Below are 8,512 nucleotides of genomic sequence, written 5' to 3' on the forward strand. Positions count from 1 at the left end.
AGTAACGGCACCCCTAATGTACGCCCAAGTTGCGGCCAGGCCGCTAATGCCAACCGCACCTGTTTCCTACCAGGCCGCCCCTTCCAACCATCCTTCACCATCGCCTGGGTCGGCGTTCCATGTCCGTATTCCAAGGGTACGCCAACGCCCTACGAACCCTTGGCGCACCGCAGACAACCGGCCAATTTGCTACTCTTGTGGGCTGCCGGGCCATGTAGCCCGTCTTTGCCGCCAACGCCTTCCACCTTCTTGCCCTGACCCCTGGAACTACACGTACGACGCCGACCAGCCCTCGCCGAGAACTCAACCCGGTTCCGAGTTCGTTCCTCGGGACAATCAAACGTATACCTCTCGCCGATCATCTTCCCCTCGTCGCCGTTCACCATCACCGCTTCCCCGACGTTCTACCGGCGCTGTTGAGGGAAACTAACAGTCGCAGTTCCCGGGGCAAGAACTGCGCTTGGTTCGAACTCTTCAAGTCCTCCGTCTTCTCCCGCAAACGTAATACAAGTGTTCGTCGACGGTGTCGCAATACTCGCTCTTGTTGACACGGGCGCTGCCGTATCCGTCATCAGTGAATCTCTTTGCCGTCGTCTTCGCAAGGTGACCACCGCACTACCCGACTTTTCGCTTCGCACCGCTTCATCCCAGCGCATTCATCCCTCAGCAGCGTGCACGGCCCGTGTTCTCATCGAAGACGTCTTATACACCATCGAGTTTATTGTACTGGCTCACTGCTCACACGACATCATCCTGGGCTACGATTTCCTTTCCGCTCATCATGCCGTTATTGACTGCGCCCGCGCGGAAGTTTCCTTTTTACCTCTTTGTGATACCGTCTTGTGTGACGTCCCTACCCGGCCTGCAAAACTCCTCGTCGCCAGTGACACAGACATTCCTCCATTTTCTGCTGCCCTCGTTCCACTCTCCTGTGAAAGCGTTATTAGTTCGACTGTCTTCTTCACACCTTCCGACGCCGCTTCACGCCATCCCTGCCTCCTGCTTCCATTTGCTGTCCTCAAGTTCGAAGATGGCCTTAGTGCAATGTACGTCTCAAATCCATTTTCGTGCCCGTCCGTCCTGCTACGCGGCGAGTGTCTCGGTCGTATTGAAGAACTTGATCCCGAGCTTGTAAATACTCTTCCTGCAACGCCTACTTCATTAGACGTTAATGTGCTCAGCTCTTGCGATACAGCGACCGCTTCGACACCACCCGATGTTCTTCAACAAGCTATTGACGCAGATCTCCCACCCGCACAACGCGATCAACTCGCTGCTCTTCTACAGAACTTCACTTCTGCCTTCGACCTTCCTCACACTGCTCTGGGTCGCACGTCTGTCGTTACGCACGCAATCGACACTGGTACAAACGCACCTTTACGACAGCGTCCTTATCGCGTGTCGGCCTCTGAGCGCCAAGTCATTGCTGACAACGTGGACGACATGCTTCGCCGGGGCGTCATACAACCATCTAACAGTCCATGGGCTTCTCCGGTTGTTTTGGTCACCAAGAAAGATGGTTCCATCCGGTTTTGCGTCGATTACCGTAGGCTTAACAAAATCACGCGCAAAGATGTCTATCCTTTGCCGCGAATCGACGACGCCTTGGACTGTTTACAGGGAGCCGAGTATTTCTCCTCTTTGGATTTGCGCTCCGGCTACTGGCAAGTACCGATGGCTGATAATGACCGCTCGAAAACTGCCTTTATAACACCGGATGGATTATACGAGTTCAACGTTATGCCCTTTGGCCTCTGCAATGCCCCGGCTACTTTCGAGCGCCTGATGGACACTGTTCTTCGTGGACTCAAGTGGCAGACCTGTCTTTGTTATCTGGACGACATCGTAGTTTTTTCTGCCGACTTTTCTTCTCACCTTCTCCGCCTAAAGGATGTCCTCACGTGTCTCGCCGGCGCTGGGCTTCAGCTGAATTTGAAGAAGTGCCACTTTGCCGCCCGAAAACTTACAATTTTAGGCCACGTAGTTTCTAAGGACGGCATTCTTCCCGACCCCACCAAACTTCGCGCAGTTGCAGAGTTCCCGAAGCCAACCTCCCTGAAGCAGCTTCGGAGCTTTATCGGCCTCTGCTCCTACTTTCGACGTTTCATCTTGAACTTCGCCTCTATCATCGCTCCTCTGACCCAGCTCCTTGCCGGCAGCTCCGACCTTTCCGCCTGGACTCCAGCCTGCGATAAAGCCTTCGACACTTTACGCCGCCTTTTGGTTTCGCCGCCCATTCTACGCCACTTTGATCCGGCTGCGCCTACGGAGATCCACACTGATGCCAGCGGTATTGGGCTTGGTGCCGTCCTTACCCAACGTAAGCCTGGTTACAGCGAGTATGTTGTGGCATACGCCAGCCGAACATTGACAAAGGCAGAATCTAATTATTCAGTCACAGAAAGGGAATGTTTGGCCATTATTTGGGCTATCGGAAAATTTCGTCCTTATGTGTATGGTCGACCGTTTTACGTTGTGACCGATCACCACGCTTTGTGCTGGCTTGCCTCTCTGAAAGACCCATCCGGTCGCCTTGCTCGCTGGGCTCTTCGTCTCCAGGAGTTTGACATTCATGTCATTTATCGATCAGGCCTAAAGCATACGGACGCGGATGCTCTTTCCCGCTCGCCATTGCCTAGAGATAATTCGTCTGACCACGTCTGTGCCTACGATTTGTCGACTCTTACAACTATCGACATGGCTACCGAGCAGCGGAATGACCCCTGGATCAATGCACTTTTGGATTTTCTCTCAAGTCCTACTCCCGGTCATTCATCCAAAGCGCTCGTCCGCCAAGCCCACCACTTCTCCATTCGTGACAGTCTTCTCTATCGCCGCAATTATTTGCTTGATGGACGGAAGTGGCTTCTAGTCATCCCGCGTCATCTCCGTGCCGACATTTGTGCTGCGTACCATGGTGACCCACAATGTGCTCACGGTGGCGTATTGAAAACCTACACGCGCCTACGTCTGCGATTTTACTGGCGTGGAATGTACCGCTTCGTAAGACATTTCGTGCGCGCTTGCGAATCTTGTCAACGCCGAAAAACTCCTCAGAAGTCCTCTGTTTCGTTGCAGCCGTTACCCTGCCCTGCTCGTCCGTTTGACCGCGTTGGCATAGATCTCTATGGCCCTCTTCCGACTACTCCTGCTGGAAACCGGTGGATTATTGTGGCAGTAGACCATCTGACTCGCTACACTGAAACATCACCGTTACCCTCTGCCTTTGCAAGAGACGTTGCTTTGTTCATTTTCAACAACTTGATTCTTCGCCACGGGACTCCGAAGGAACTGCTCAGTGACCGCGGACGCGTTTTCTTGTGCGACGCTCTCGAGGCCCTACTGAAAGAATGTCGCATCATTCATCGCACCGCTACTTCTTACCACCCTCAGACGAATGGCCTGACAGAACGCTTCAACCGTACTCTGAGTGACATGCTGGCCATGTACGTCAACGACGCTCATTCCAACTGGGACCACGTTCTTCCCTTCGTAACCTACGCGTACAACACTGCGATACAGACCACCACCGGATTTTCTCCTTTTTTTCTTCTTTACGGGCGCGAGCCAACCTGCACAATGGACGCGCTTTTTCCCTACCGCCCTGATGTTTCTGAATCGACGCCACTCTCGGACGCCGCCCAGTACGCAGAAGAATGCCGTCAGCTCGCTCGTTCGCTTACAAAGGAAAATCAGTGGCAACAAAAACACCATCGTGACACTGGTGAGGCGCCTTCATATGCGCCCAACTCCCTGGTGTGGCTCTGGGTTCCTGCCACAACCGCCGGCCTGTCAAAGAAGCTTCTTGCTCGGTATCACGGTCCATACCGAGTCCTTCAAAAAACATCTCCTGTGAACTACGTAGTTGAGCCGGTTACGCCATCTGCGGACTTGCGTCGCCGTGGACGCGAAATAGTTCATGTGGACCGAATCAAGCCCTACTACGATCCGTCTGTCCTTTCGGCACCATGAGTCGCCAGGATGGCTCCTTCTCTGCCCGGGGGGAAACTGTAGTGTGGTAATCTTCATCGATATAACCACTGACATGCGTCGCGTGCTGCCGCTCTCAAGGACGAAGAAGTTGTTCGCTGCCTTGCTCTTTCGCCACGCCTGACGCTTCGCTGCGAGTCTCCCCTGAGCGGCTGGAATCACCTGGGTTCACCGAATAAACACACCCCTACAATATATATATATATATATATATATATATATATATATATATATATATATTGTAAGCACTGTGTGCTTCTCAAGTGCTTCTCAGCGATCGTGGTCGGACATTTCTGTCGACATTTGTAGCCGAAGTTCTTGAGGCCTCAACCACACATCACCAATTGACCTCCAGCTATCAGCCGCAGACCAATGGGTTGACTGAGCGGTTCCACCGCACGCTTTCTGACATGTTGTCTATGTGCATCGACCAGGACCACCGAAACTGGGACGCAATACTTCCTTTTGTTACGTTCGCATACAATACGGCTGTACAGCGGACCACTGGTTACACCCCGTTTTTCCTCGTTTACGGCCGTTCTCCCGCTACCTTTCTTGATGCCTCTTTCCTTTCTACACATGTCAGTTCCTCATCTTCTCTTCCTGACCAGTTCCTTTTCCGAGTGGCCAAATCTCGCCGGCTTGCTCGCGTCAACACGGAAGCTAGCCAGGAAGACCGCAAGTGCCGCTATGATGCAACCCATCGCCATGTTTCGTTCCATCCCGGCGACGAGGTGTTACTTTGGACCCCATTACGCACTCCTGGCCTTTGTGACAAGTTCCAGACCCGTTAAATTGGTCCTTACACAGTTCTTGAAAAAATCTCCCCGGTCAACTATAGCGTCTCTCCTGTTTACCCTCCTCCGGACAGTCGTTACAGTGGCACTGAAGTTGTCCACGTTTCTCGCATGAAACCTTTTATTCGGCGCAATCCTGCGAACTAATTGCGGTCAGGCTGGCCGCTACAGCTGCGCGGGCGAAATAGTGTGAGATCTGTGTGGCGCTTCATCTTCCACACGGCTGAACGTGCTGCTTCATCTTCATCCTGCTCCCTCTTGTAGATATTCATCGTCATCGCGGAGTGTGGTTGGCTGCAGTGTGCGACCAAGGCTTCAGGTCTGCGATAAAACCTGATCCCCCAAGTCCGACCTTCGCGTTACCTTACAATATATATATGGCAGTCTTGAAGTCATAGGTAGCGTAAGAGGGTTCTAGCACAGCTTTCGCCCGCGCTCTTGATCACGTTCTTCGTGACGCTGGCGGTAACACAGGACGTTCCACGTCCACCACTATGGTTGAGGGTGGCGCTTGTGAACACTCTCAAACTTCGTATACAGACAATATTAATACCCAAGAAAGTAGCAGGGGGAACAGCGGCCGATGTAGCTCAGTTGGAAGAGCACCAGAAGCGATATTCGGAAGTCGTAGGTTCGGTTCCCACCATCGGCACGTTGTTTTTCCTTCTATTTAGTGTTTATTCATCCTTCCCCTAAACTGATTACATTACTAATTTATGTGGTTACCAAAGTAAAAATTAAAAAAAAAAACAAAGCACAATCCCCAATGATTTCCTTTGCCTCGCAGACTGTTGGCTTCTTTCCTTCATGTATTATAACGAGCACCCTCATTTCCCCTTCATTTATCTGCTTATATCATCATCATCATCATCATCAGTCTGACTATACCCACTGAAGGGCGAAGGCCTCTCCCATATTTCTCCACTTAACCCGGTCCTGTGCTAGCTGCATTCACTTGACCCCCGCGAACTCTTAGCACCCGCCCACCTAACTTTCTGCCGCCCCCTGCTACGCTTTGATTCCCTTGGAATCCAGTTTGTTACACTAAGCGACCATTGGTTATCCTCTTTTCGCACTACATGTCCAGCCCATGTCCATTTCTTCTTCTTAATTTCCACTAGAATGTCGGTAACTTGAGTTATTTCTCTGACCCACTATGCACGCTTCCTATCTCTTAATGTTACCCCTACCATTTTTCGTAACATAGCACTCTGGGTTGTCATCAACTTAAGTAGAACTCTCTTGGTATATATGTATATATATATATATATATATATATATATATATATATATATATCTTGTGGAAGAAGGCCAGGTCGAGACGGCAAGGAAAGGGATGCCGTGTCTGGCGTTTTACTCCGATGACAAACCCCAGGTGCGCGCCGGAGCCGGCGCCGCGGGACGTTGCTGATGGTATGTACCAATGAAAGAGGAAGATCATGGCATGTACAAATTAAAGAACGTTCACAGAAGGCTCACAATATATATATATATATATATATATATATATATATATATATATATATATATATATATATATATATATATATATATATATATATATATATATATATATATATATATATATATATATATATATATATATATACATATATATATATATATATATATATATCTGCAGTGCCTCGAGGATGCCATCTAACCATCGCGTTCGCTGCCTACCCCTTCTCCCGCAACCCTCAACCTTTCCCAACATCAAATCTTTCTCCAGCGACTCCTCTCTTCTCTTCAGATGACCACAGTACCTGAGCTTTAACTTTATAATTTGACCCTCCAATGAGCAGTCAGGGTTTATGGTCGACAATATCGACTGATTTGATCTTCTTGTAGTCCAAGGAACTCTCAAGAGTCTCCGCCAGCACCACAATTCAAATGCGTCAATTCTTCGGCGGTCAGCCTTTTTCACAGTCCAACTCTCGCATCCATACATCACAACTTGAAAGACCATAGCACGAGTTATGCGGATCTTGGTTGGCAGACTATTGTCTCTGCTCTTTACTAGGCGGTCAAGGCTAACCATTGCTCTCTTTCCCAGAAGCAGGTGTCTCCTAATTTCATGGCTGCAGTCTCCTTCAGAGGTAATCTTGAAGCCCAAGAAGAGAAAATCTGTCACAGCTTCCACTTCTTGTCCATTGATGCTCCAGGACTTGATAGGGCAAGACGCCATGATCTTTATCTTTTTAATGTTCAGTTTAAGCCCAAACATCTCACTCTCTTCTTGTACGCGCATCAGAAGTCTCTTGAGTTCCACTTCACTTTCTGCCATTAAAGTGGTATCATCCGCATATCTAAGGTTGTTGATACGTTTTCCAGCAATCATCACTCCAGCTGAAGACTCGTCCAGACCGGCCTTCCTCATGATGCACTCTGCATATAGGTTAAATAGGCAGGGCGACAGTATGCAGCCTTGCCTCACTCCTTTCTCGATCGGAAACCAATCAGTTAGACCATGCACAGTTCTGACTGTGGCCTCTTGCCCTTCATACAGGTTCCTGAGGAGACAGATGAGGTGAATTGGAACTCCCATCTCTTGGAGAGCTTGCCACAATCTGCTGTGATCTACGCAGTCAAACGCTTTCGCATAATCAATAAAGCAGAAGTAAATGGGTTTCTGGAACTCTCTTGTTTTTTCCATGATCCAGCGAAGGTTGGCAATTTGGTCTCTAGTTCCTCTGCCCTTGCGAAACCCAGCTTGCACGTCCGGAAGCTCCCGATCCACATACTGCTGCAGCCTACCTTGCAGGATTTTTAACATCACCTTGCTAGCATGCGAAATAAGCGCGATCGTGCGGTAGTTGGAACAATCTTTGGCACTGCCTTTCTTTGGAATGGGGATGTAAACTGACCTCCTCCAATCCTGTGGCCACTGCAGGGTTGTCCAAATCTTCTGACATAATGTGTGCAGAATGTTAACAGCGTCATGGTTGAGGTTTTGAAGCAACTCAGCTGGAATGCCATCAATTCCGCTAGTTTTGTTCTTAGCAAGGCTGGCTAAGGCCCATTCAACTTCACTCTTCAGGATGCCCGGCTCGAGATCAGTAATCACAACTGTCTTATGTTGGGTTTGCACATTCGGGTCCTTCTTGTATAGTTCTTCTGTGTATTCCTGCCACCTCTTCTTTATCTCTGAGGCTTCATTAAGGTCCTTGCCTCGTTTGTCCTTTATCACGCACAGCTTAGCACAGAATCTTCCTTTGATATCTTTGATTGTCCTGTACAGAGCTCTTGTGTTCCTTAATTGGCTGTTGTCCTCAACTGCTTGGCACTGTATGTTCAGGAAGGCATTCTTATCTCTCCTTGCTATTTTCTGAAAATCCGCATTGAGAACCTTGTATCTTTCTCTTTCCCCCATAGCTTTTGCCATCCTCCTTTCCTCAGCTACTTGCAAAGCCTCTTCAGATAACCAGTTTGCTTTCTCGCATTTCTTTTGCTTTGGAACTACCTTAGCAGCAACTTCTTGTATTATATCACGAACATCGGTCCACATCTCTTCGGGCTCTCTGTCTTCAAGATCTAATTCTTGAAATCGATTCCTCACTTCCACAGCATATTCTAATGGAATTTGATCCAGATCATACCTGAAAGGCCTTCTAGTTTTCTGCGTTTTCCTCAATCGAAGCTTAATTTTGGCAACAAAAAGCTGATGATCGGTGTCACAATCAGCCCCAGGCCTTGTTTTTACTGCTTGTATAGCGCTTCTCCAT

Source organism: Amblyomma maculatum, chromosome 4 (assembly GCF_055883805.1).
Source record: "Amblyomma maculatum isolate TAMU_Amacu chromosome 4, ASM5588380v1, whole genome shotgun sequence".
NCBI lineage: Eukaryota > Metazoa > Arthropoda > Arachnida > Ixodida > Ixodidae > Amblyomma > Amblyomma maculatum.